This window comes from Neovison vison, chromosome 6, assembly GCF_020171115.1.
Source record: "Neovison vison isolate M4711 chromosome 6, ASM_NN_V1, whole genome shotgun sequence".
Lineage (NCBI taxonomy): Eukaryota > Metazoa > Chordata > Mammalia > Carnivora > Mustelidae > Neogale > Neogale vison.
Window position 1 is genome coordinate 155,701,038 of NC_058096.1, and position 6,000 is coordinate 155,707,037.

A 6,000-nucleotide genomic window follows, 5' to 3' on the forward strand; every position below is an offset into this window, starting at 1 on the left:
CCTCGACCCTGCGGCAGCGTGCATGGCCTAGCATGGCACTCTGTTCCATGCCATCTCCGGGCGTGGGCAAGGCCTGCCTTTTAGCTCTGGCATTCAGGTGGACAGGGCACTAGGCCAGTGCCTTTACGAGCCGAGAGGAGACGTGACAGGATCACAGCACACCGCCCACGCCCTGCGATGGGTAGTCATGGATAACTGTCCTCCTTCTCCGGGACACCCCCTGCCTCCGCCAATGCTGCCACATCCTGGAGCAAGATGACATCTGACTGCCCGTTCCACCAGGAGCTGTTTCTGCGAGTTCAGGGCCGGGAGCCTGCTGGTATGCCCACGTCTGCCCTATGGACAGGTGGCCAAGGAGCTGCTCTCCTCTTGGGCCCAGAGACACAGGACAGGCCTGCCTTCTGCCCAGACTCTTTCCTCAGAGTGGAGCAGGCGGGTTTGCCCTAGTCGTCCGCTCGTGTCTCCTTAGCCGCCAGGCTTCATTCTCTCCGCACAGGGAGAGGCAGAAACTTGTCTTGCCACAAGCCCACTGTTCCTGCCAGGGCAGGCTCTCCTGCTTCAAGACAGTTTCCAGACAACAAGGCCAATGGCCCCTTCTCTTCATCCCAGAGAGTTTGCTGCACTTTCCCATGATATGCTCCTCGAGAGCCCAGTGACAGACGTGTCCCTTTCCTTAAGCCTCTTTGGACAGGTGCAAGCACGATTCTCCCTCAGACAGCGGGTTTACAGGGTCATAATCATTTCGCTCCATGAGGGTTTATTACAACGTGCTGTGAGGACTAGCTCAGTAAAGCATTAGCAGCATCCCACAGACCCGACTCTGAGTTTCCAAAGAAAGCTGTGCTTTCCCAGACGGGTTGCCCCGGAAAAAGAGGATTTCGCTCTATGCGGGATTTATACATGGAGCTGTGGAGACTAGCTCAGGCAAGCATTTGCAGCATCCAAGAGAAGAGACTCTGAGTTTCCATGAAAGCTGGGCTTTCACAGTGGGGATGCCCCGGGAAAGATGATTTCGCTCTATGCGGGTTCTATACAAGGAGCTGTGGAGACTAGCTCAGGCAAGCAGCAGCAGCATCCCACAGACCCGACTCTGAGTTCACAAAGAATGCTGTGTTTTGCCAGAAGGAAAGCCTGGGCAAAGAGGCTTTTGCTTTATGTGGGTTTCTCCCACCGTTCTACAAATACTAGGATAAGGCAAGCAGCACCAGCAGCCCACAGAACCGACTCTGATTCCGAGAGACTGCTGTGTTTTCCCAGAGGTTTTCACCATGGCGCGAACCGCACATGGCTGCTCCTTCCTCAGCAAGGCTGTGGGCGTTCGCTCTGTCGCGTCAGGAGAGAATAGCTGCGGGAGAGCTGGTGCCTTCTGGGCCTTGTTTCCTGGGCTTCATGTGCGCGCCCTGGGTTCACCCTGCCATGCTGAACTAAGCAGACATAGCCTCGACCCTTCAGCAGAGTGCGTGGCCTAGGATGGCACTCTGCTCCAATGCCATCTCCGGGCGTGGTCAAGGCCTGCCCTTTTGCTCTGGCGTTCAGTTGGACAGGGCACTAGGCCAGTGCCTTCCCCAGCGAGAGGTGACATGACATGTTCACAGCACACCATACACGCCCTGTGATGGGGAGTAATAGGTAACTGTCCTGCTTCACCGAGTCACACCCTGCCTCCGCCAATGCTGCCACATCCTGGAGCAAGATGTCATCTGACTGCCCGTTCCTCCAGGAGCTGTTTCTGCGAGTACAGGGCCGGGCCCCTGCTGGTATGCCCACTTCTGCCATATGGGCTGGTGGCCAAGGAGCTGCTGTCCCCTTCGGTCCAGAGGCACAGGACAGGCCTGCCTTCTGCCCAGACACTTTGCTCAGAGTGGAGCAGGCGCGTCTGCCCTAGTCGTCCGCTCTTGTCTCCTTAGCAGCCAGGATTCATTCTCTCCGCACAGGGAGAGGGGCACACTTGTCTTGCCACAGGCCCGCTGTTCCTGCTTGGGCAGGCTCTACTGCTACACGACCGTATCCCGACAGCAAGGCCAATGGCTCCTTCTCTTCATTCCCGAGCAGTGTGCTGCACTTTCCCATGACATGTCCTCGGGAGCGCAGTGACAGACGTGTCCCTTTCCTTAAGCCCCTTTCCACAGGCGCAAGCACGTTTCTCCCTCAGAGAGAGGGGATGCCCGGTCAAAGATCATTTCGCTCCATGAGGGTATATTACAACGTGCAGTGGAGAATAGCTCAGGCAAGCAGCAGCAGCATCCCACAGACCTGGCTTGAGTTCCCAAAGAATGCTGTGCTTTCCAGAGGGGATGCCCCAGAAAAAGAGGATTTCGCTCTATGCGGGTTTTCATACAACGTACTGTGGAGACTAGCACAGCCAAGCTGTAGGAGCATCCCACAGACCTGACTCTGAGTTTCCAAGGAAAGCTGTGCTTTCCCAGAGGAGATGCCCCGGAAAAGGGGATTTCGCACTATGCGGGTTTTATACAAGGAGCTGTGGAGAGTAGCACAGGCAAGCATTAGCAGCATCCCACAGACCCGACTCTGAGACTCCAAGGAAAGCTGTGCTTTCCCAGAGGGGATGCCCTGAAAAGAGGATTTCGCTCTATGGGGGTTTTATACAAGGAGCTGTGGAGACTAGCTCAGGCAAGCAGCAGCAGCATCCCACAGACCCGACTCTGAGTTTCCAAGGAAAGCTGTGCTTTCCCAGACGGGTTGCCTCGGAAAAGAGGATTTCGCTCTATGCGGGATTTATACATGGAGCTGTGGAGACTAGCTCAGGCAAGCATTTGCAGCATCCAAGAGAAGAGACTCTGAGTTTCCATGAAAGCTGGGCTTTCACAGTGGGGATGCCCCGGGAAAGATGATTTCACTCTATGCGGGTTCTATACAAGGAGCTGTGGAGACTAGCTCAGGCAAGCAGCAGCAGCATCCCACAGACCCGACTCTGAGTTCCCAAAGAATGCAGTGCTTTCCCAGATCGGATACCTGGGCATCGAGGTTTTCATTCTATGCGGATTTCTCCCACCATGCTCCGAAAGCTAGCCTAAAAGACAAGCAGCACCAGCAGCCCACAGAACCGACTCTGATTGCCCAGCGACTGCTGTGCTTTCACAGAGGTTTTCAGCATGGCGCGAACCGCACTTCGCTGCTGCTTCCTCAGCAAGGCTGTGGGCGTTTGCTCTGTCGCGTCAGGGAAGAATAGCTGCTGAGAGCTGGTGCCTCTTGGGCCTTGCTTTCCCGGGCTTCATGTTCGTGCCCTGGGTTCCCCCTGCCAAGACGAACGAAGCAGACACAGCCTCGACCCTGCGGCAGCGTGCATGGCCTAGCATGGCACTCTGTTCCATGCCATCTCCGGGCGTGGGCAAGGCCTGCCTTTTAGCTCTGGCATTCAGGTGGACAGGGCACTAGGCCAGTGCCTTTACGAGCCGAGAGGAGACGTGACAGGATCACAGCACACCGCCCACGCCCTGCGATGGGTAGTCATGGATAACTGTCCTCCTTCTCCGGGACACCCCCTGCCTCCGCCAATGCTGCCACATCCTGGAGCAAGATGACATCTGACTGCCCGTTCCACCAGGAGCTGTTTCTGCGAGTTCAGGGCCGGGAGCCTGCTGGTATGCCCACGTCTGCCCTATGGACAGGTGGCCAAGGAGCTGCTCTCCTCTTGGGCCCAGAGACACAGGACAGGCCTGCCTTCTGCCCAGACTCTTTCCTCAGAGTGGAGCAGGCGGGTTTGCCCTAGTCGTCCGCTCGTGTCTCCTTAGCCGCCAGGCTTCATTCTCTCCGCACAGGGAGAGGCAGAAACTTGTCTTGCCACAAGCCCACTGTTCCTGCCAGGGCAGGCTCTCCTGCTTCAAGACAGTTTCCAGACAACAAGGCCAATGGCCCCTTCTCTTCATCCCAGAGAGTTTGCTGCACTTTCCCATGATATGCTCCTCGAGAGCCCAGTGACAGACGTGTCCCTTTCCTTAAGCCTCTTTGGACAGGTGCAAGCACGATTCTCCCTCAGACAGCGGGTTTACAGGGTCATAATCATTTCGCTCCATGAGGGTTTATCACAACGTGCTGTGAGGACTAGCTCAGTAAAGCATTAGCAGCATCCCACAGACCCGACTCTGAGTTTCCAAAGAAAGCTGTGCTTTCCCAGACGGGTTGCCCCGGAAAAAGAGGATTTCGCTCTATGCGGGATTTATACATGGAGCTGTGGAGACTAGCTCAGGCAAGCATTTGCAGCATCCAAGAGAAGAGACTCTGAGTTTCCATGAAAGCTGGGCTTTCACAGTGGGGATGCCCCGGGAAAGATGATTTCGCTCTATGCGGGTTCTATACAAGGAGCTGTGGAGACTAGCTCAGGCAAGCAGCAGCAGCATCCCACAGACCCGACTCTGAGTTCACAAAGAATGCTGTGTTTTGCCAGAAGGAAAGCCTGGGCAAAGAGGCTTTTGCTTTATGTGGGTTTCTCCCACCGTTCTACAAATACTAGGATAAGGCAAGCAGCACCAGCAGCCCACAGAACCGACTCTGATTCCGAGAGACTGCTGTGTTTTCCCAGAGGTTTTCACCATGGCGCGAACCGCACATGGCTGCTCCTTCCTCAGCAAGGCTGTGGGCGTTCGCTCTGTCGCGTCAGGAGAGAATAGCTGCGGGAGAGCTGGTGCCTTCTGGGCCTTGTTTCCTGGGCTTCATGTGCGCGCCCTGGGTTCACCCTGCCATGCTGAACTAAGCAGACATAGCCTCGACCCTTCAGCAGAGTGCGTGGCCTAGGATGGCACTCTGCTCCAATGCCATCTCCGGGCGTGGTCAAGGCCTGCCCTTTTGCTCTGGCGTTCAGTTGGACAGGGCACTAGGCCAGTGCCTTCCCCAGCGAGAGGTGACATGACATGTTCACAGCACACCATACACGCCCTGTGATGGGGAGTAATAGGTAACTGTCCTGCTTCACCGAGTCACACCCTGCCTCCGCCAATGCTGCCACATCCTGGAGCAAGATGTCATCTGACTGCCCGTTCCTCCAGGAGCTGTTTCTGCGAGTACAGGGCCGGGCCCCTGCTGGTATGCCCACTTCTGCCATATGGGCTGGTGGCCAAGGAGCTGCTGTCCCCTTCGGTCCAGAGGCACAGGACAGGCCTGCCTTCTGCCCAGACACTTTGCTCAGAGTGGAGCAGGCGCGTCTGCCCTAGTCGTCCGCTCTTGTCTCCTTAGCAGCCAGGATTCATTCTCTCCGCACAGGGAGAGGGGCACACTTGTCTTGCCACAGGCCCGCTGTTCCTGCTTGGGCAGGCTCTACTGCTACACGACCGTATCCCGACAGCAAGGCCAATGGCTCCTTCTCTTCATTCCCGAGCAGTGTGCTGCACTTTCCCATGACATGTCCTCGGGAGCGCAGTGACAGACGTGTCCCTTTCCTTAAGCCCCTTTCCACAGGCGCAAGCACGTTTCTCCCTCAGAGAGAGGGGATGCCCGGTCAAAGATCATTTCGCTCCATGAGGGTATATTACAACGTGCAGTGGAGAATAGCTCAGGCAAGCAGCAGCAGCATCCCACAGACCTGGCTTGAGTTCCCAAAGAATGCTGTGCTTTCCAGAGGGGATGCCCCAGAAAAAGAGGATTTCGCTCTATGCGGGTTTTCATACAACGTACTGTGGAGACTAGCACAGCCAAGCTGTAGGAGCATCCCACAGACCTGACTCTGAGTTTCCAAGGAAAGCTGTGCTTTCCCAGAGGAGATGCCCCGGAAAAGGGGATTTCGCACTATGCGGGTTTTATACAAGGAGCTGTGGAGAGTAGCACAGGCAAGCATTAGCAGCATCCCACAGACCCGACTCTGAGACTCCAAGGAAAGCTGTGCTTTCCCAGAGGGGATGCCCTGAAAAGAGGATTTCGCTCTATGGGGGTTTTATACAAGGAGCTGTGGAGACTAGCTCAGGCAAGCAGCAGCAGCATCCCACAGACCCGACTCTGAGTTTCCAAGGAAAGCTGTGCTTTCCCAGACGGGTTGCCTCGGAAAAGAGG